General features: G+C 46.4%; 1 protein-coding gene across 1 annotated transcript in view; it reads left to right on the top strand.

Moving 5' to 3' along the window:
- LOC119436202 (protein phosphatase 1 regulatory subunit 16A-like) overlaps positions 1–23726 on the top strand; it is a 328401-nt gene that overhangs the window by 45712 nt on the left and 258963 nt on the right. The window contains exon 2 of the mRNA XM_049656213.1: positions 17164–17283. The gene's annotated coding sequence lies outside the window, so the exon portion shown is untranslated. The remainder of the gene's footprint in view (positions 1–17163; positions 17284–23726) is intronic.

Below are 23726 nucleotides of genomic sequence, written 5' to 3'. Positions count from 1 at the left end.
TTCAGCCATTTCCGCGAAAGCTCGCGCACCCGCTGCTTTCGTGGAAAGCTGTGCCACGTGACTCGTCAAGACTGTATTGCCGAAACGGAGACGCGCTTCCCCCGCACTATTGTGAGCTGCGATCAGCTTTGCCAGCTGACGCATACTGGGTGTTCAAAACCAAGCTTTACGGAATGTCTAACGATCGCCTGTGGCAGGTGCCGTAATTCTTATTGCTGAGCTGGGATTATTCGACGAGGCGGACATTAGTATAGCACGAGAAATCGGCACACGTTCAACTAATTAACAAAAATTCACTAATAAACTTCTTAGATTATTACTTTACTACACATATTGCAATTTACGAATTGTAGCCGGTGAGCTTGTCGGGCGATATTCCGCTTGGAATTAGTTTCCACGATGACACCAGTTTCGATATGTTATTTCCCAAAGTGTGGGACGAAATACATGGGCGTTCCAGTTAATTTTGTGCTTCAGTGTATAAAACAGCGTTTTGGTAAACAAGTAATTGGAACAGCAGTGCATTTTTACGGCGAGTTTGATGGCGCATATATCTCCAAACTGGTGTCATCCTGGAAATTAATTCCAAGTGGATACGCCTGGCAAGTTCACCGGCTACAATTCGTAAATTGCAATATGTGTCGTAAAGTAATTAACTAACAAGTTAATTAGTGAATTTTTGTCAATTTGTTGAATATGTATTCGATTTCTCGTGCTACTAATGTCCGCCTCATCGAATAATTCAGCTCAACGATAAGAGTTATGCTACCTGCCACAGGCAATTTTTAAAAATTCCGTAAAGCTTAATTTTGAACACCCTGTATAGTAAATGGTGGTTCGCGAGCGGATGACAGAAAATAATGGAATGATTTCAAGATTCAAGATTCATTTTATTTCTCCAAGAGAAAAAGGCCCGGGACAAAAAGCTGCCTTGAAGCAGCTTACGGGGTCCGGGGCCCATTTACAAAATGGCAGCAGTGAAGGGAAGAAATACAATTTCACATACATCATGAAACAAGGAACTGTACACAATTCAGAATTACAATTAAACTAAATGCAAGACAAAAGTAAAATTGAAATATACAATGCACCAGTGGTATAGCAGAAACAGAAGGTTTAAAACATGATTGCAATTCCACACTAGCAGTATTTTCCTTTTATACCGTGGCAAAACAATATAAAAAGAATACCCTAATCTGGGTTTGAGCCCACCACATGCTCAAAAAATTGCTGAACAAATGTTTTTTTGTTTAGGTTCATATTTTCTGTGTACCATTTGTTTGTGTTAATGGTGTTCGGAACCACGAAATGCAACATTTGGGAGCCATACGCTGTGCGAAGTCGGGGTAGATGCCATTTCTCTTTGCGTCTGGTGCTTGTATGAGTGTGCGATTGTGTCACCGATGACAGTTGGATTATGAACTTAGGCCGAGGTAAGATCAAGTTATTCAAGGCGCGAAGTATGGTAAATGACACTAGATGATGGATGGGAGATATTCTATGTTTAATGAACAATGGTCTGGTATGAGCTAGGTAGTCTGAGCTAGAAACTATGCGGATAGCTTTTTTTTTTTTTTTTTTTTTTTTTTTTTTTGCAGAAGTAGTATAGTTGGTTTAGAAGCACGCGAGCCGCAGTTCCCCACACAAGACGACAGTAACTTATTTGAGAATGAAATAGTGAAGGATATATTAATTTTTTAACTTTCACGGGAAACAAGTCGTGCCCACGCGAAAGTGGTCCTACAGATTTTGACAAGTTTAAAGAAAGATAACGGAAGTGATCATCAGCCCATTTAAGATGTTCGTCAAATATTACGCCAAGAGATTTATATTTACTTACGATTTCGATGACGTAGTCTCCAGTAAGCAGTGGGATTGATATCGTAACATTCCGATTTATTGAACGAAAAATAACCGCCTTTGTTTTATTATAAATAATTATTAAGCTGTTTACATGTGACCAGTTATGGAGGCTTTCTAATATGACGTTAGCTTCAAGCAGGAGCTCATTCGACGAGTTGCTAGATAAAAATAAACTAGTGTCGTCGGCATATATTATAAATTTAGATTTCTTGGAGATATGGACAAGATCATTTATAAACACGTTAAAAAGGAACGGACCTAAGATGCTGCCCTGCGGTACTCCGCATCGTATATATTCAAAACTGGAGCTACAACCATTGACGCATACAGATTGCTGCCGCTTTTCAAGGTATGACCTTATCAGCTTAAGCAGATTGCCTCTTATTCCGTATGCATAAAGTTTATCTAAAAGAATGTCATGATTAATACAGTCAAATGCTTTGCTGAAATCAACAAAAATGCCCAGTGTTAAGTTTATTTTTGCAAATTTTGTAAAAGTTTAGTTTTGCAAAATTAGTTTTTTTTTTGTTTAAGTAGCGCAGATTCTGTAGATAAGCCTTGTCTAAAACCAAATTGGGAATTTGTAAACAGGCGATTATTATTAAAGTCATTTTCCAAACGCTTGAGCAAGATTTCTTCTAGTGGTTTCGAGAAAAGCGGCAGAATCGATAGTGGTCGATAGTTGCCCATCTCTTGTGTCGTCCCAGATTTTTGGATAACAATCACTTTGGCTAGTTTTACTCTGTCTGGGAAGGCAGAGGAGGATATCGATAGGTTAAATATATACGATAAGTGAGGTGCAAGAAGGTCAGCTACAAATTTAATTGGTTTTACTGACAGACCCTCTGCGTCAAGGCTGGAACTATTCTTCAAAGCCATTAGTGTAGCAAAAACTTTGAATGGGTGGTTAGGGGGGAGAAAAAAAGGCGTCGGGTGTCTGTACAGAAATTAGGCAGGTAGCATGCATCTTTGTTGTAGTCTGTTTTAGGGAGACCGATAAAGTGTTTATTAAAGCTATCCGCTAGTTCAGTACCCATTAAGGTTACACCCTTTATTGTAAGACCTCCTATAGAATTGGAGGGCTTGGGCGTGTTAATGACTGCATTTATTGTTTTCCAAACTAATTTCGCATCGCAGCGCCCCTCTTTTTCAAATATATTCGTATAATATTCTTTACGCGCCTTACGCAACTCGCTGTTTAATTTATTTCTGAACTGTTTGAATGCAACCAGGTCGGCCAAATCTCGGCTGGATAAAAATTTTTGATACATCTTGTCTTTCTTTTTTATCTGTTTATAAAGAGACGGCGTAATCCATGGTTTTCTAATTTTTTTAGATTGGCGCTTTGTGGACCACGGGAAACATGCATCATATATTTCACGAAATTTATTTATAAAAATATTGTACGCTTCATCTGCACTGCTATAAGTATAAATTTTGGACCAGTCAGCACTGTTTATCATTTCTCTAAATTTATTAAGATTTGTATCATTAATTGACCGATAGGTAGTAAGGCCTTTTCTAGTGAAAGTTGAAAGCCTTTGTACAAGCGACACAAAAATTGGACAGTGGTCGCTAAGGTCGCACGACAATGTACCAGCACATTCGACAGTATAGTGTCTGCGTTCACGACGTATAAATCTGTAGTTGTCTGACTGGAAGCAGTAATTCTTGTGGGAGACACTATCACGTTTGTAAAACCATTCGATTCAATTATGTTGGCAAGACTAAGTGACGTGTAATTATCTTCAGCTACATTTATATTGAAATCACCACCCAAGACCACAATATAACGGTTAATAGAACAAAATTCTAGCAATTTGTTAGTATAATTAAGAAACTGGTCACTGTTTCCGCTCGGGGGTCTATAAACTACCGATAAGATTTGATTGTTATGACGTAATGTGAGAATTTCATAGTCATTTGTTATAACTGAAAATTCATCAACAAGCTCGAATGCGTAACAAGATTTAATATAGACTAGTCAGGCCGCCCTCTCGGGTCCCTCTGTTCAAGAAAAAGCGCGAGAATGATTCTATCGAGATGAGATCACTTTCTTGTGTGCACCATGTTTCAGTAAACGTGAAACAATCAAAATATACCGGAAGATTATATATGAGTTGATCCAGTTGCTCGTGTTTATATGTCTCATTGAGTGAATGTTTAGATGCAACGCTGAGAACAAGCCTTTCTTTTTCATATTGGATTCCAGGTCACAGGGGGCAAACACGTTCAAAATACCGATTGACTGTCATCAAGAAATGATAAGGAGAATAAACTACGTGAACACATGGAAAATGGTTGGCAAGCACAACATGTGTTTCTGCAAAGCCGTGTTCTTGCTGACATATGCAGATATCTCCGGTACAGGAACAATAACCATGTGGGGCTGTCAAATTGTACGATATAAATCTGGGCAATCAGACTGGATGCTTCGTGGAAGAAGCACACGGTTGCGAGTACGTCGTCGCTGTACCGTTGCCGCTGCTGCCAAAATGAAACCTTGCGCGGGAGCGCTCGTCGCTTTTGTAGTGGTCTTCGTTTCGAAGAGCCAATGGAAATGGTAGTCCAGTTGACGTCACAGGCTTCCAGCAGCACCTGTCATACGGCCAGGTGACGCAGCTTTGCTGATATGACAAGCACACAGCTAGGTGATCAGCTGTATGTTAAGCCGAAGAACTTGATGCGGAACAGGCCTGCGTGGAAGAAGCACACGTGAGTATAGGTCGTCGCTGTACCGTTGCCGCTGCTGCCAAAATGAAAGCCGCGCCAATTCAACTGCTTGCGTTGTTTTCCACCTGTTCGAGCGGGCGTACAGCATTTAGCTTTCGTGCGTGGAGGCTCAGAATCCACGAAATAGACACCGCACAACCAAGGATCGCAACACATCCTCGTGCGTCACTCGCTTTGCAGACAGTTGTATCACACCTGCTTATATGCTCATCTGGGGCGCGAGGACAGCTTAGGAACATAATCGCTTTTCGGGTTTCTCTTATAGCCGACTGGTATGTTACGAGCTCGAGAAGGCAATCTTTTCACTAGCATGGCCAGATGTCAACAGAGCAGCGTCTCCATGTGCGTGGGCAAAATAACCGTCTCCTCGTGCTTCTTCTGGTAAAAACAAATTTTCCTCGCCTAAACACGTAGATGATGCAACACCGATTCTGTGGTGTAGTGTGTTGCGATGTATTTGAAACGCGCATCACGGCTGCTTATCGCCGCGTGTGACGCCAGAACGGTGTAGATGAAATTGGCAGTTTTCGCGAACGCTGACGGAAGGAATACGATTAAGCCAATTCCGTACAGTTCCTCGTCTGACTTCATATCAGGGGTGACTTTTGTACGTTATCGCTTCCAAGTCTAGGAAGGATAGAAGATAATGGGTAATATAATGTACAAGGAGTCTAGGAGGATGTTGCACGGTATTTTGGTCTGTGGCGGAACGCCTAACACTTTATGAGTGTCACGTACGAACTCGCCAAACTCGCTGAATGTACCAAATAATTGAATTGCGTGCGTAAAGTAATAAGTGTCTGAAAAGATTTTTGCGACACTTCATTTCACGAATGTCCAGTTGATGGTCAGTTCTTGAAATTAAAAGAAGTAAGCTTCAGCAAGGATACCGCGCACGTTACTCTATGCAGATGTTAGAGCTTCTTATTCCGCCGACGTTTAGGTAGAGGGTCCCATTGCAGGGTGATCTGTGATGGACGCGATACTAGTACGATTGCCATAGTTCCTTATATGATAAACCGGCGCGGTAGGACTTTAGAACATGTTTTAACATTAGGCATAAGCTGGTGAATTGGGCGTACTACACTTCGTGAGTGCATATCCCAGTTGGTTCGGTGGAGCCTCATGAAAACTCCGGCTCAGACAAATAAATGTGCGCAGAGCTTTAAAAAAGGCGTACTTTTTAGTTTTTTTTTCCTTGCTAATATTTGATTTGAAATACACACCGAGGTACTTGTGCTGCTCAGCTTTATTATGGGGAACATTCCCTGAATATTGTTCAGTTAAAACTGACGTACAGTTGCGAGTAAACATGCATGCAGCGTTTATCGACATGTTCCATTTTTTACACCGCTGCTGTATGCCATCCAAATATTAAATATACGGCGCATCACTCGGGTTACTAACGCTGTGGCACACAACGCAGTCGTTCGCGGACAAAAGTACTTTGCAGATCAAACCTTCTCCATTGTCGGTTCTGCTGTACGTTAATACTGTCGGTGTTATGATTTCGAAAACCCAATATTGGAACGCATACTGGACACCGAGAATAGCTGTTTAAACGCGAAATCTCTAGTCGTCGACGTAATGACCATGTCATGCGAAAGTCGTATTTTGTTTTACCTCTCTGCGATAGTGTTGCGCGTCGAACTCGTTTACTAAGTGGGTTTGCACTGTGCTTGTCGACTCTAATTATGGCAACACCTACATATTGTCCGAAAGCTTCCCGAATTCTAGCTACATGCTCCTGCGTGTGGGGTTGGAAACACTTTTTTTTTTTCTGGAGAATTCAAAGCCCAACTCTGAAAAAATAAATATAACGAGACCATAACTTTGTCTATCGACAATCTGACGTTACATACCGTCGAGTACGTTGCTCCGAGTAAAGCGGCCATGGAACGTTTCCAAGAGTGGCGAAATATCTACAGCAGCAAGGTTTATTATCAGCCATCGATTGTTGAAGTTATGCCCCCACCCCTCTTAAGGCTGGGGATGTGGAGTCTCGCCATCTTTCCACCTTTCCATTCTCGCTTGTTGACACGAACCCACAGCCGGAATGCAAGGTACTATCGCGCTACAACGCGAAACCGCGTGTCATAGCGCTCGCGCGTTGTTGCTCATCCTTAGCGCGATAGTACGTCGTTCACCTGTCGGCAAGTTCGTTCGCCCCAACTTTGATTGTCTCTCACTGCCATTGAAATCGAACTCGGTCAATTTCCTCAGACTGCGTCCTCTTCGTCAGTTTTTTTTCTTATTCTGAACTCTTTCTTTCTTTCTTTCTTTCTTTCTTTCTTTCTTTCTTTCTTTCTTTCTTTCTTTCTTTCTTTCTTTCTTTCTTTCTTTCTTTCTTTAAGCGCCTCGTTAAAGTGGCTTGAGCGCGTGGCTGCTACAGCGGTCTCGGTGATTCCTGTACATCGAGAAGTTCCTTGAGAAACACGCGCTTACTGCAGTGCATTCGCGTAGACGCCTAAGAGCGGCTGGTTACAAAATTTTCACTGGGGGATCGCCGTCGCGGGTTATTGAAGTTTAGTTACCAACTTCAATCGGAGGAGGAGGAGGGGTGTTGCTTGCTGCAGGCAGACCTGACCTTGCAAAAGTTGCCGGCAGTTAACTTCAATCGAGGGTTGGCGTTGCCATCCACATTTTTGAGTGAAAGTGGGTTGGAGGAACGTTCCAGGGTACGGGAGTTGCAGTCTTGCGCAATTGCCAAGGAGACGCGGTGGCGATGAACTGGATGGGGATCCAGCAAAGTCGCCAGAAACCATCGGAGGGTGATTGTCTAAGTTGAAGCTTCTGGGTATAGGCCGGCGCGGATATGCTGCTGGGGGGACACATTGGTAGGGACACCACACTATAGGTGGTGTCCAAATGCTCGCCCCAGCGGCGGCTCTCTGGATAACAGAAACAGATCTCGGGGACATATGTTTTTGCTGACTGCAAGCGCCGGAAGCGATGTGGCAGCCGGAAACCCGTCATATAGCCGCCATGTTTTAGACATCACCTATTGGTTGTTGCTATGAGGCCTGTGTGTGCTGTGACGTTGCACTGCCTCCGGTATCGGGCCGCTTTACAAACCACGTTAAAGCTCTCGCGAGGACACGCATCGCGTACTGGCACCAAGAGCGACCCGCTAAGTCATCGCCACCTCTGATTACACGGCTTGAGGGAATGTCCGAGCGTTGAATATAGGGTCTCCAGGATCGATCCCGTTTACTCGTTTCAGACAAAGTGGAGGAGCCAAAGAAAGCAGTTTAAAATAAAGGCGCGAAATTCTGTGGGCCTCTGTATCGTAGCCGAGAGCGCGTCAAAGCACAAAGTGCAGATTTTTTATGTATATATATTTTTTTTCTTCCGCGATAGTTTATTTTGCCACTTGAGCCACTTTCCGTTGTCGTTGGTCGGTATAGTGGCATTTCTAACCGAAAACGAGCTCACTGACCGAGGCATGCAATGTGGGTGAGAGGTATTTATATGTTTCTCGCCGAGTAGACGATGTCGGAGTGGTTGCGAGGCAGGCGAATCTGCTTATATACCCATCTCCACTGACCTGTACGTTCCGGTGATCGGCTTTTCTCCCTACGGAATGACGCAGTGAAACAACGGTGCCTAATTATTCTCATGGCAAGAAATATCCACCTTCAAGCGCATAATTCGCTTATGAAGGCGGCGATTTCTTTGCTTTCTTCCCCGGAGTTTGGCGTGTATGCTCGGCCAGTTGCTCGCCGGGTAAAGTGGGGTGATCCAGGAGATGGTGTTACGAAAACTGGGCCCATACTGCAGACTGTGTGGTGTATTAAAAACTGGGCCGATACTGGAGACTTGTAATCCGTGGTCGTGTGGCTGGGAGAGTGTGGGTGAGCCTTAGCATATAAACACCCGCATTGCTGTCGCCGTTAGTGTTTCGCCCGTCAGGCGAAACTAATTATTTTTTAGTTAGCCAGACATCTTCTCGGCCGAACTTGTAGATTGCCATTGTTGGCGGTGTCCGAACTGGTTGAAGGCAGATACTTTAGAACGATCGTTCGATGGCGCTTACAATTTTTTTTTTTTTTTTTAGTCCACTGCGGATGCGCCGTTCCAAATGCTTAGCATATACGTGGCTCACATTAATACACTGCTCGCCCATGTGTCTACATTAACTGATTAGTATTCAGGCCAATGTTAGTTTAATATTTCGTCACGTTAGCGGATAGAATATGAGACGGATATGGCGCGTTATGCATATATTTGTGAATGGAAGTTCAGTCTACGGCCTTCATGTCAATTTTAAGTCATCAGTGTCAACACGATAATGGTGTCTTTTTCCTAACAGTGCACTGTTCAACGCTTTTTTTTTTTTTAAATACCTCTTCTGTTGTCTTCTAGCTGTTTTCTGTTAACTTGTTTTTCTGTGATTTCACCAAAGTAATGTTTATTGTTTTGCGGTATTAAAAAAAAAAAAAACAGATAGTTTGTTCCATTAAGGCAGAAACATTTACTCCTCTCATGACAGCTTTTATGTTACATGAAAAAGTCAAATGTTGGGATGCGATTGTAGCAGATCATACATGTAGATAAGCACGCTACGTAGAACATATGAGATGTGACCACTGACAGGGCATTTGGCGCCGAAACACTCGGCAGTACACATCCAAGTATCCGCTCTACGAGTTTATAGAGCCATGTTCTGAGCGCGCCATCACTCGTCCTGATGGCAGCAGTATCTTATTCAGAGACTAAGGCCAATAGGCTCGCGTATATGAGATCTATCTGCCAACACTTGCGTGGCTGGGGGAGCCGCACACACACACATATGCTAATTAAGGATAATAAGTAGACGTAACAAATTTCATCTCGCTCACAGTATTGATGACACTGTTTCTCACTTTACCGTATGGGGATCGAGAGAAATTATCTTGGACCATAAAGTGAATAAGGTCATTTTTTAAACGTAAAATCAGTTTTTTTTCCATTGAAAGAAATGTTCTGTACTAAAAATAGAAATTTGTCCTTTTTTATTGTTTTTTTTTTCACTTTAATTTTTTTACATGGAGGGCGGCCCTGTAGTCATTGCTATATAGCGTGACTGCCGTTTTTGCCGGCAGACTGTCCTTGCGGCCGGTTGGACGCACAGCTCGCCCGTCCACGTGTAAGCAGTAGCTGCCTCTAGTCCAGCTTACGTAAGCACCAAAACTTCTCTTTGTTTGCGGAAACGCTGACATAAAAGCTATAATTACGGTGTGCACGTGTCACTGTCATTGTTTGCTGCTCGGTGCGGACGGGAGCACTTCCCACGACGCGCATGTCAACGAAGGACTTGCGATGGACGGCTAATTCGCGTCTAAAGAAAAGCCTGACAATGTTAGGTTGGCCGATCTTCATCTGACAGCAGCACACTGCGCTGCGTGCAAAAACCGTTCTTGTAAAATCCCATCTTGTTATATTTTATCTGTGATTTAGGCCACTTGCCTCGGTCAAGGCCGGCTCGCAATCGTACGTCGTAATCCGCGTCGTTTTTTTTTTTTTGTTTTTGTTTTTTTCCCTATGACCTTCGGCTGCAGTAACTGACCGACAGCTTTTGGCGCGTTTCGTCTGGAATCGCCACATAATGTAACGGGCGGCGCTGTCTTGGATTGCGCGCAATTATTTGCGGCGCCCGCGTTCTTTATGGTACGCGGCGTCGCTTAGATCGATTATACTTGACCATTTTGTTTTCTTACGCATTCGACTTGCATCTGGGCATAACCGAGCACATTTCGGGGGAGGGTGGGAAAAGTGTCAACATTGGTAGCATTATATCCAGAAAAAGAAAATGAAGGGTTACTTGGCCTGGTTTGCTCGCGGTCGGATCGCGAACTGTCGTACGTGAGCTGCCAAAAAAAAAAAAAAAAGTGCTGGTAGCTTTTGCTGCGATGATTGCGCAGTTATTACAAAGACAGGGTTACTTGGCACTCGTATAATTGGGATTCTTGTTGTGGAACATAAATGTACGCAATCTCCACAAGAGGCATTCTAAACGGATTGCATCGAACTACATTGCTTAACGTAATCTACACTTAGAAATAAAAAAAAAAATCAAATGAAACGCGCCGTCACTTCGTAAAGGAACAAAAATGCTTTAACTGTTCCTAAATTGTCGTAACTCTTGCACACACATACACACTCGCCTTGTGGTGTATGGCGCTGAACCGTGCTTCTAAAGGGTTACATAAAATGGCGCCTCTTCCTCTTCACAGTCACTCTTTGGAAACACATAGCTACGAGCTTGGTGATTATGACGTTGTCGGCACGTTTAGGCGGGCGCCAATGCAGAATTAATCTGAAAGGTGCAGTCAAAAAGCATGGATCTTGTACACGCTGTGTGTATGTTTATGGGTGGTGGGGGTATAAATCACGGTGGACGTTTTGTTTACCGTTTGATTGTCCAGGTTGGTGGCCTCTAGATAGGAGTGCTTTGTTCAGTTATGTAGGTAATTAAAGCCGGCTTAACCTTTTCGTGGTCATTCTCAGGGTCGATAGGAGCCCGGGCCTCGATATTGTCAAACCGGGTAGTGGAATCATTAACAAAGGAGTTGTGGAAGCTACGCGAACATATTTTTTCAGTGTCGCATGCTCGCTGAAACCGAAAGTCCGTCGCGTTGAAAAGCGCCTGTGACTTCGACCTCGCGGCATCCCGAATTTCGCCATCAGTGGCAACGCCCCGTGAGCCAGTGCCTTGCGGCTTGCTTCGAAGTTCGTCTGCACCCACGTAAACGCGACGTGACAGCGATAGCTTGCATTGTGTCGCGACGGCTCCTTTCCCGCCATTGGCGCAGAACTTTTTTTCTCTCTCTCCCCCCCCCCCCCTCCCCCAGTCACTGCTGTCGTACAGAAACTTCAGGGCGTCGTCGCCATTTGGTCTTTGTTTCTGCGTCTTTTGTAGTTAGCCAACCCTCCTTCAACTGTGACGGTGGGTATTTTGCTATTGCAGAAGCGTAATTTACTAGCACGATTTAATTGTCTTGGTATTCCTTTATACGGGGAAATCATTTTTAAGTTCCGCGATTTTTCGAAATCGCCTGTGGCAGATAGCATACTTCTTGCCCTTGAGCTGCATCATTCGAAGAGGCGGACGTTACTTTATAGAACGAGAAATAGAAGCACATATTCAACTACTTGACAGACATCACTAATTAGTTTGTATTAATTACTTTGCGGCACATATTGCAATTTACGAATTGTAACCGGTGGGTTTGCAAGGCGTATACACTTGGAGTTAATTTCCAGGATCACAGCAGTTTGGAGATATTTATGTTCCCAAAGTGTGGGACGAAGTTCATGAGGGTTCCAATTGCTTTTGTACTTCAATGCATAAAATTGTGTTTTGTTAAAATGAAACTACAGTGCATTTTACGGCGAGTTTGATGGCGCATATCTCCAAACTGGTGTCACTCTGGAAATAATTCCAAGTGGTATATGATACGCCTTGCAAACTCACCAGTTACAATTCGTAAACTGTAATATGTGTCGTAAGGTAATCAAGTTAATTAGTAATCTTTTAAATTAGTTGACTGTTTTTTTTTTATTTCTCATGCAAGTAATCTCCGCCTGTCTGAAGAATCCAGCTTAAAAGTTTTTTTTTCCCCCGTGGCATGGCTACCCGTGGTCTGCCAGAACCAGCCCGGATTATTTTGGTCTGGCAGCTCTCTGGAAGTTATCTGGCTAGCAGACGACCAAAAGAGGCGGTGAGCGCTCGACGCCATCTTTGTGGGGACTCGAGCGCTGGCGCTTGAACAACTTACCTTGCTCAGTCAAGTAACAAAGGTCCCCTTCGGTTTTCGTTACTTCTGGCGCTATCTTCTAAAGCCCGTTCTGCCTTGCTGTTATGGTGCGATACGAGAGGCGGCGAACACGTTTTTTTGCGTCCCGTGAAGCTTCTTTCCGTGAATAGTGTTTCTGTATCCGTGAACAGCGCACTCGTGCGCGCTATCTGTGTCCTGTCTCGCGCTCGTTCCCACTCGTTGCGGCGCCGTTTCGGTTCATTTTTCTCTGGTGGTTTCCCTTCCCTTATCCGACGCGTTTTTGCAGTAGTATGTTCTTTTTCGGCAGTTAGCGAAGACGGTCGTACAAATACCGTGCATTGGGTGCACGTTAAGGAACGCCAGAAAGTCAAGATTAATCCGAAATGCCCCACTACGGGTGTGCCTCATAATCAGACCGTGGGTTTGGCACGTAAAACCCCAGAATTTAAAATTTATTGTAATAGTGAACCAACAAAACAATAGAGAGGCCTCGACGAACGGTATCGGGGTCGAGGCGCCGAGTATATACGGCAGGGGAAGGCGATTCTGGCGCGCGAGAAAGACCAGCGGCTGACGTCCGGCGGAGGCGGTGCCGCGCGAGGGATCGCCGATGATGATTTCATGGCATCCCCTTTGAAACGGGGTGGTGACAAATGGTCACTTTTGATTTAATCAGGTATGCTATGCATGTTTTTTCTCCAACACCTTTGCATACATCCCCTTAATTTTTTTCTTTCTTTTTTCAAAATCTACCTTTTACCGCTACCTGTGACTGTATAACAGATCCGGTCGTATCAATCTCTTCCCGGCTTTTTTTGCACCAATACTCCAAACGTCTCTTGCTAGTATCTCGGCTGCTGACCGGTTGCTGCTTCCGTCCACTTTAAATCCAGGCGCTTCTGGAAGGTGTACGTTACCTCTGGGCCTCACCGGATTCCATTAGGATGTGTTGAGTGGTCTCCGGATCTTTGCTGCAGCATACACATGCCTGATCATGTTGCGAATATTTGCTCCGGTATGTTTTTTGTCCTTAGGCAACCGGCTCGAGCCTCAAATAGCAAGGCCCTTCGTGTTATTTCCCTTTTACTTTCTTTCCTTGCTCTCCGCGCGGCATGCCGCCGCGATGTCCCTCATTGCGCATATGCGTGCGTGCCTCTCTTGCGGGCCGCTGGGTCCGGTGTTTGGACGTTCGGCCGATCGTTGCCATCGACCATTTTGCCTGCGGTCTGTTCCCCCACGCAGTGCCCCCCTCCGGCCTCCCAATTTTTGTCTGGCGCACGGCAGCGTTCTGGTTGCCTGCGGTCGCGCTGCAGCACTCGAACGCGTCGACACGGTCACGTCACCCTGCTTTGCGCGCGCCCTCGAAAGAGTTGACGTCGAGGACGACGCGTTCCCCGTCTTCCGAACGCCTGTCGGTTCACGCCGGGGTCGCAGCTCGATTGGCAGGCGGATTTTCGATAGGGGCGGAATGGAGTGCTAGCGTGCCTCTTATTTTTTCCCCCCACTGTGCCTGCAACGTCGCTCCGTTTTGTTGCAATCCTGTATCGTTTAGTTTTGCGTTTTGTCGTTGGCTCGCGCGCTCTCGCTCCACTTTTATTGTCGGAACTGGCCAGTCGGTGCGACGGATAAGAAAACAATGGAATCGGAGGAAAGGAGTTGTTACGAAACGGTGACCTTAGTCTCTGTTCAGCAGATGGCGACGAGCTAAGATTACACTGGAGCGAAAGAGAAACATGTCTCTGTTTGATTAACTGATTGATCGTTGGTGGGGGTTTAACGTCCAGAAGGAGCGCTTCGAGTCACGTGAGACGCCTTATAGTGAAGGGCTGCTGATTAATTTGGGCCGTTTGGGTTCTTTCGCGTGCGTGAAAATATAAGCCAACCAGCGTAATGGCATTCCTACCCATATGGAACGCGGTAGACAATTGTACTCGCATTCTTCAATATGGCTATTTGTATATGAAAGATACAGTTTTCTTTCAATGTCACACAGTCATTACTTTGTGCGCCAAATAGTGGGAAATTTATGTTCGGAACTGCATGGATAACAGCTGATCGCTGTATACATGAAGTCTACAAGTATCTGAAGCACACTTTGATTTGATGTGAGAACGTTCGTATATTAGTTGGCTGCTGGAACTCGAATGAGTTCTAGTTTGTGGTGTCATAAATATTTAATGTTGGGCTTGACAGGAAACGGTGGCGCTCTAATGATGTACGCTATATACGAACAGAGCTAGTGCGGCATGTGTCATGCCTAAACTGCTGATCTGATTTGAAGCGGTGGAACACAGTCGATCAGTGTTTGCCGATGCGAAATGTCACGTACGGGGCTTTAGTGATTTCCCCGCAGGGAAAAATTGGCGCGCTCTCTGTGGCATTCGGTTTGGTTGAGTGTTTGTCCAATCGATGTTCGCTTTAGTGGCGGCGTTGTTTTGCCCGTTCTCGGGCGGCGTCAGACGTTCCCGCCATGTTTTTGACTTGAAAGATAAAAAAACGCTGTCACTTCGAGCGGAGCACACTATTGTTGTGTGCTGTCTGTAGTATATAATCTCTGCCATGTAGTGGCGACATTCCTGTGACGTTGCTTTGTCAGGGGAGTGACATATCCATAGAGCCAATGAGAACAGTATTTCTTTTGTCACGAGCGCCTCCTGGGTGCAGAGGCAAACGCATAAAGCCTGTCAAGTATAGTATAGTTATTGAACTTTTGGTTTCATTGTTTCCTTGTAACTGTTTATTTAGTTTCACCGTACTTAGTAACAAGTTAATGTCTTCTGCTTTAGAACAAAATAACTTGGGAAACTCTGGCCATAGCGCAAAAAGTATTGAGCCACATCCACGACACTCCGTAATCAATCCAACATGGCCGTGCTCGTTCGACACGTCGTTTCGTGCTCGCCGCAACGCGCTCGCGCTGCTCGCATTCTGCTGGTGCTTTCGGTCGCTTTGCAGTATGTCTTTCGCGCTGACTGTGCACTTCATTATATTGCATTCGTAGGCGCGTGCATATCTTGCAGTTTCCAGCACATCGTCATTGGCGGTGTGCGTAAATAGCCAACAACACAATGTATCTGTCGCTTGTAATAAAATGGTTATTTCTATGTGCGAAAATGCGTGGCCCTATGTGAAGCATGGTGAAAATGTCACTACGCACCTGCAGTTCGAGGGAGCACTGAAAAAATGCCTGTTCCGTCGTCATGCGGAGCTGTCGCACAACTTTGCGCTGCAGTATACGCATGGTAAATAAACGAGTCACGCAGAAACTCCTCTGGGGGTTGATCTCTAAGTATGCGTAAGCATTGTGCCACTTTCTTATCTCTACGCAGCTCGATGCCATTCTCAATGATATGAAACTTTATCCGAGCAGTACAAACGACAGCGCTACGTCGACGCGAACCGCTGCGGACGGCGGCGCAAGGTGAATTGTCGACGCAAGCAAGCTACTGCAGATGGCGGCGCCGGGTGCGCTGTTGACGTTCCGGTCATTATAAGTGGTTATCGCCCTTTAGCGTCTTGCCCATGCGCGTCGACCCATGATGACACGCCGCGGTGGCCCAGTCAGCTAAGGCGTTGCCTGCGCTGCTGAGCAGCACGAGATCGCGGGATCGAATCCCGGCCGCGGCGGCCGCATTTCGATGGAGGCGAAATGCAAAAACGCCCCTGTGCTTGCGTTGTAGTGCACGTTAAAGAACCCTAGGAGGTCAAAATTAATCCGGAGCTCTCCACTACGGCGTGCCTCATAATCAGAACTGGTTTTGGCGTGCCTCACTGCGTCCATCAATCGCTCCGTTGAAAATGCGCCGCCGGTGCGATATAGCACCTCCGGCTGCTCACGACTCAAATCAAAAGCTGTTGCTATGCGCAGCTTTGTTACACGTCGGCACGCAACACTGAAACGTCCAAGTATTAATATGTTGCATAAAAAGAATACGGTAAATAGACTTACGCTTGCCTCGGGATACAGGCGCTGCCGTAGTTCGATCGTGCTGCCATCCACCGCGCAGCCGTCGATGAAACATGTTGCTGCCGCTTTACTATACTGCCTCCCTACTTTACGGTTTGTAGTTTTCTGTGCCTGTTCTCGGTGTGCGCGTCGGCGACAGTCTCGCGCTGATAAAGACAGAACTGGGCCCGGATTTGAAACGCTTCGATTGCGTAATTTGTTGTTGATACTCTGGCGTAACACATTTTCTGGTTGTGTAGTTGCGAATCCCCTGTTCCCTCTCACTTTGCACGTTTTTCACTTAGAATAGGAAGATTTCGCTGTTTTCGCACAGAAAATGTTACGTTTGGTGACAGTGTGTTAGCAGTTCGCTTCCATCAGAGCGTTTCGTTACCGGAAAGTCGGTTGAAATCGCTGGCAGCGAAGCGCCACCGCGTGCCGCATGCAGAGCGCCTATCTCCGCTAAAGCAGCCCTGCCACCTCTAGGTCGATATCGCAAAAGGAGCGTGCCGGCCGCCGCGGCCTCTGTATATAATGAAAGAAAGGAGGGAAAAAAAAATGTTGGAGTTGGTCGCGCAAGTCTTCTTCTTTTTCCTTTTTTTTTTTTTCTTTTGCGGGGGCGCCGCGTAAGTAACGGCTGAAGAGCTTACTTCAGCCACTGTTTGGTGTAGTTCGTCTAATTGGCGCCATAATTAAACCTGAGAGACTGGCAAGACGCTTACTAATGAAGATAGAGCAAAGGAGCGATTGCCGTGTCATGATCGCCTCGTTGCCGCATCGCGCGGGTTAGGGAAAAGTATTAGGTGACCTCGGCTCCGTGGCGTCTTACTTAACGCCCGTCCTCTCGTTTTCTTTTTCCAGATGATTGCGTGAGGGACCTCGGGCGACTGCTTCGACGATATTGAATCCTGGGCTGAGCTCGTCGTTTGCCACCCTCCCCATGTCGCCGCCCGCGCATGGGACACGCTTCCTACTGGACAGGTACGCGGAGTTTGGACTCGGGTTCACCTCTCGTCAGCTGTCCGTGGGCGCACCTTCTCGTGCGGAGGCTGAGAATGTGCGGCCATTTGCTTACAGCTGCAGTGCCCTATCACGCCGCCCTTGTGGTCGGAGCGTACAAGGCGTAACGTGCGGAGTGTCGCCCCCCGGCGCTCAGCCTTCATATTTGCTTTTTAAAAGAAAGTTTGATATGAAACAGTGCTGTTTGCATACTACGTGTCGTGCGGGGTGCAGAGTTTTTGTCGCCTGTACTTACCGCCCTGCTCCTGTTCTTCGATTTGACCCTATTGCGTCGCACTGCCCATGCACTTGGGTAATGCATCGTTCTTTCTTCGCTGCTTTTTGGTGCAGCGTTCGTTGAAGGTTACGCGAGTGAAACATGTGCTACTAAACTGGAATTTCTGTATTAGTTCAGTTTTCAGGTGTAACTTGGGGCCGTAATTTCTCATGCTTAGTTTCATTTTTCATTACTCTTGCTCTTCGTCGCAGGCTCGGGCGTCACTTGGACGGCGCCGCGCCGCCGTAATGGCTGAGGTCAGCCACTCTGGGCTTGCGTATAACAGATGAATACGAAATGGAATGGAACGTTACGAAATACGAGGCTTATAGTCGCTGTCGATAGCTCAACCTATACAGTAGCACGTGATAGTGTCTGTCACCCGCCGCGGTGGTTCAGTGGCTAAAGCGTTGCTTTGCTGAGCACGAGGTCGCGGGATCGAATCCCGGCCGCCGCGGCCGCATTTCGATGGAGGCGAAAATGCAAAAACGCCCGTGTGCTTGCGTTGTAGTGCACGTTAAAGAACCCCAGGGGGTCAAAATTAATCCGGAGCCCTCCACTACGGTGTGCCTCATAATCAGTACTGGTTTTGGCACGTAAAACCCCAGAAAGAAGATGGTGTGTCTATAACACCTGACGATTCTTTTGCTGCTCGCTCTTTTCTGCTATTTACTTGTTCAATGCGACTGCTGGTTGTTTTCTTGAACGTGACGGCCAAATTTCTGGACGCGGCTGGTCGAGTGTGGTCGTGAGGCGCGAGTTGTTGCGTCATGCATCACTTAGGCAACAGAGTCAATTTCGGCGCGGCCCTTCGGAGACGGGCAACTGAGCCCCGAAGAGGCGCGTTTCATCAAGCGATAGCGTGAACTCGAGGAGCGGGTAGTGTCTCTTTTTAATCTCCCCGAAGCAGAGGAACCAGCCAGGGAGGACGGGCGGCGTCAGGGTTGGAATCTTGATCGGCTAGTGTGAGCCAAGATCGAAGGCCGGAGAAGATAGCCGCGCTCTGGAATTCGAGCGGTTCGCGAAAGCGGCGCTGTCCGACCGAGTCTGCAGGAGATCGAGGAGCTGTCGCGCGGCGCTCTCGTCGTCGGGCAGTCGGCGTCCTTTCGCGCTGGTGTCGTGCCGACTCGTGTGCGCTCTACCGGAATCGAAATGGACCCCGTGAAATTCCGCCACGACAGCGCGTTTTCGGCGATGGTCCGTGTGTGGCTCCTCCGTGTCACTAAAACGGTGCAGCTCGTGTCAACCGTAACGCGAGTGGTCGAATGCGCGAAGCTGTTAGTGCGTAAGAACGATTTGCTGCCTTTTCACGCCAATACCTAGTCACGGTATGTTATCCGTTCCTTGGGCACCGACGAACGAGAAGCTACAGGAGACTGAACCCCGTCCCGATATGGGGACGTGCCGCGATGCGGGACCTTTCGCAGGAGTGTCGTAGCCGTTTCTCTGCTTGCGCATTGACGCTTCTTCACCCGCACGGAGAACTAGATTTTCGCTCTAGCTTTACCGTCACCGTCCCACAATGCCAGCTTGCTACACGCGCCTAATCCGCACTGCGTTATGCGCTGGTAGGGGTTTCGAGACTTGCGGGACGTTAATGCTATACGCTAAACGTTCTGCAAGCAATCTTCAACGTACGAACAGCTTTGACAGTTGACCCTATATTTGTATGGCGACAACTCCAGCTTCGACAACAGCTGCGCTGGTTCAGTGAGCATTCCGGAGGAGTGACGGCGTTGGGGACAGCTACAGTGCCTCTGGAGCCCTTCTTTCCTGGACGCCTCAGGCGCCTTCGTGCTTGAAGTTTCGCTTCCTGGTGCCGGTAGCGTGGTTTGGATATTGTAGCATCTGCGTGCTGCGCGTAGTGTATACCATGCTTTGCGTTTTCGCCTTGTCTTGCGGTTTTGTTTGTGCGTCTCTGTGACCACTCTTTGTGGCACTTCCGAACCCGAAAAGCGTCGGAATACGCCTGTAGTTGCGTTACACTGACCGCATGAGCTCGCCTTGGTGGATGGCCGCCGCGCCTTGTCAGACTGATGCGCGGCAGGGATGGCGGAAAACAAATTTAAGCCTCGACTGATTACGTGTTTTCGGAATAGAATAGACTCTTGATCATTAAAGGACGTAAGCCTCTGGCGTTCCCCAACACCGCTATGTAATAATAATAATAATAATAATAATAATAATAATAATAATAATAATAATAATAATAATAATAATAATAATAATAATAGCTCTTGTTGGAGGCACACCCTAGCCGCATGGTGTTGAGCCCTGGAAAGCCGATTGACCATTGTTGGAGATTCGTTGGCTTTATAACGTCCAAGAACATTGCATTTATACGCAATAGTTGCGTGTGCTTCTGAACATATTGGTGTACCTTTCGACTTGAGTCGAGACACCTTTTCGGATTATTAAGGCGGTCAAAAGACGAAAACGGTCTTATCGACGGACGCATGGGACGGGACGGGTGGATGGATTTTACTGCAGTCGTATATTGCTATTAAACATCGCATAGTAATTAAGCTTTGCTCTATTATCTTCAAAGCCCAATACCGCGGGTCTTGCTACGTCCTCATTACCTTACTACGTCCTGATTGGCCTGTAGACGGAAACTGCGACATGCTAACCAAATGTACCCTGTGGTTTCCTCGGTATTTCCACACGCTAAGCATCTCTACTTGCCTTCGGCAAATTTCCTCTTATAACATCTGTATTCCGACATCGTGATCTGGCTTCGAGCAGTATAGTGCCCTGCCCGTGGAATTACTGTAAAACATTTGATTTGATTGTTGGCTGTTCGATGTGCATTTCCATCGTTGTCTTCTTCACGTATCCAGTGTGCTGTTTCTGCCTCTTGATCTTTACGTTTAACCCCATTTTCTTGTCACTGCTTATGCCTTAAACGTTATATTTACTGGTCGGCTTCCTGGTTGTTTTTCTACACTGTGAGCGGACGCTTTTTTCCTGAATATGTACATAGGAACCTTAGCCTGTACTGTCCTCATTACATACAGCCTGTACTGCATGTACTGCCTCGTTTGCAGATTTTCCGTGCTCACCTAAAGTTAGCCTACGAACGACCCTTCGATTAAATATAATCCGGTGTGCTATTCGGATTTTAAACACAACACCGAGTTTCCATATTTAAGTCCAGGGACCACGACTCCTTTCCGCACGCATCATACTTGTCGTGCCTCCATACCGCTCTGTTTTTCTTGCCTTTCGCTTTGAGTACTTCCCGTTTTTCCATGTTATTATTCCATTCTTTAATCCATAGTCTTAGGTGTTCAGATTTAACCCTCAGTGTTTTCGTTTTTATGTCTTGTGACCGTTTGATCACAGGCGTCATTAAACATCACCCACAAATCTGTGGCCATTCTTATAGCTTCTGGAAGTTTCGTACATCATTGGCCCAGGCCATTTTCTGCCTACCGTTCCTGCCTACCGTTCCTGCCTACTGTTCATGCCTGCCTACTCTTCAGAAAGGAGGAGACAGAAACATAGAAATAGAAGATAGGAAGAAGGGGAATTAAGTAAGCCAGAAAAACGCAAGAACGAAAGGACTCTATTGTGGCATCATATTGAAGTTGCCGCAATAAATTCTTCTGACGTCGTGGATTCTGCTATAGCGTCTGCTCGCGATCTATAGTTGAAGCTTTATCGATGTACAAGGCTCGTATTGTACTTCGAATGAGTCGAATATTTAATCTAGAGGCATCGAAAGTTTTCCGTGCAAAATCAGCACGAATACGCGAAAATACTTACTAATGTGTGACGCCACAATTACGTGTAGATTCGGGCGCGAATGTAAAAAAAAAAAAAATCCACGCATCACCACGAAGTGAATCATGACCAGTGGACGAAGCTCTGGGGATCGTTCTTACCCTAAATCATCCGTGACATTGCCCACTCGTGCATGTAAATGAGTGACAACGCGTGTGTACAGTATATACAATGTTTTATTTGTCATAACTCGTATGTCGTGTTGAGTTCTGGATTCCGTTTTCCCTTCATTATCACTGCTTGGTGGTCCGTGAAATGTAGAGCCAATGGTTCTTCGATCGGATCTAGCCTGAAGTTGGCAAAGACAAGGTCTATACACGTTCCCCTGGTGGTTGTTGGTTGTTTCCAGTCATACGAAGTGCATCGTAGAGCGTATCGAGACGTCATATACTGCATAAGCCAGTCGCTGTCCGTGATGTCTACGTTGAAGTATCCGACAAGTATGAAGGGGTTGTTCTTGTACTTTGTTTCGTATTCGCGCATGGCTAGATCGATGTACTTTTCTACGTTGCCTCGGGTGTGATTCGGGGCCAAGTACACTGTCATGACGACGGTTCCGTCAGGATAGTTTTATTGCAACGTGTTCGCCGTTGTGAGATTGGCTCGTTATTGGTAGGTCGAGATCCACCGCGGTCTCTGGCAATTTCACGTACATCCCAACACCGCCCGCCGAGCGCTCTGCTTCTTCTGTGCAGACGACGGGGAAGAATCCATTGATGTGCGATTTCGCGTTCCACGTTTCGGTAAAGCAAAGCTTTCGTTAGTGTGGGATCTCGTTCGACGTCTTCTGCGTGGGCATTGAGGGAGCGCGCCGCGGAGAGAAGTGTGGGTCGGGAAGTGAGCTAGGAGCTGGCGAGGAGGAGACCGCGTGCGCATACGCCTCGCCGCCCTCCTTCCCCCTCCTGGTTGCTATGGCTACGGCGCGGCCAATGTTGGTCGTGAGCACGGACAACGTGGACGGAGGGACAAGCCTCGACCCTAAGGTGCTTCGCTCCTAAAAAAACGCGTGTGTGAGTATGGTTAGGTGTAGATAGACGAAAAGACGCAGGCATGGCAGGATGTTTTGTATCCATATAGAAAACGGTCGGGTTTCGCGACACGATGATAATAGACGAGTTACATTGGCGAAAAAGCAATAGCGACTGACACCGGTGGCAAGAAGGAACGCGATCGGCCAGAGAAGATCCAAGAAATATTGAGAAAAATTGTACTAATGTACGGCCAGTATAATAGCACGAAATGGACGAGGGAAGTGCTGTATTAACTGGATTTTATTCGAAAAGGCGTGCATTTGATGAGGTTAATATAGGGTAATTTTCTTGTTTTTCTCTTCTGGCTGTAATACCTTGCTGTTCGCCATGCGCGGTGCGCGAAGAAATAGGCTGTCAGACTATTTCTGATAGATTAACCGAAGGAACGCTGATGCAAACACTGTCTATAGGTTATGAATGACTTTTGCTTCTATTATTCGAGGGACTGGTTGTTCTTGTTCTCGGACTTTTGTGTCATCGAAATCGACTGTGCACATGCCGTCCTTGCAATGAAAAGGCAAGTGACTGCTTGGGGATGCCTTCAGCGTTTCCCTGTTTCCGCTCCGCTGGCCGCACTCGTAGGATCACGAACCTGCTAGCTAGCGAAGCCTCAAGATCTTTTAACTCAAACAAATATTGCCGCCGATAATCTGAGCAAGGCGTGGATAAATGATAGGGCAGCTCTCGTATACTATACTATAGAAACGGGATGTGGCTGGCCAATGTGCGTCTCTTGTACGCACGTGCCAACACTTGTTTCAAGGATGAGTGTTGCCGCTTCGATCGTTTCGGGCATTGTATTGTAGAGACCTGAGCTGCTATATGGGTTCTCCGACTGACTGAATCGAGGACTCATTAACGCATGCAGCCATGCGAGGACCACACTTTTATTGGAGCCGAACGGTAACGTGCGCCTGTCTATAGACAACTGTGTGATGCGAAGTACATAAAGCTTAAGCACCCGCTTGTAACAGATGGCAGTCATGCAGTGCGCGTTTTATTCGTTCCACGATATGCTTGCCGTGACTCCTCAGTCGCCACTGGGCTCAAGTGAGAGTTATGTTCCTGTCATATTCCGCTGGATCAATTCAGTTCGTACTTGGAACCATGATCTCTTTCGCCTATATAGTTGTGGCAGTTTTATGCCAAACGTTTATACTAAAAGCTAGCTCTGAAATTGTATATTGCGACAGAGAAGGGGCGCAGTGTAGGAACGTTGTTCCTGTTCAGTATGAATGTGTCTATCGTATGTCTTTTGATCAAAACGTGAAACGTCTTTAAAATCGGTCAGAGGGGGGTTGCTTGCTAAAACCGCATGTAACGAAAACGTG

This window comes from Dermacentor silvarum, chromosome 1, assembly GCF_013339745.2.
Source record: "Dermacentor silvarum isolate Dsil-2018 chromosome 1, BIME_Dsil_1.4, whole genome shotgun sequence".
Classification (NCBI taxonomy): Eukaryota; Metazoa; Arthropoda; class Arachnida; order Ixodida; family Ixodidae; genus Dermacentor; species Dermacentor silvarum.
The sequence above is the reverse complement of the archived record's forward strand: the minus strand, read 5'-3'. Positions and strand labels throughout refer to the sequence as shown.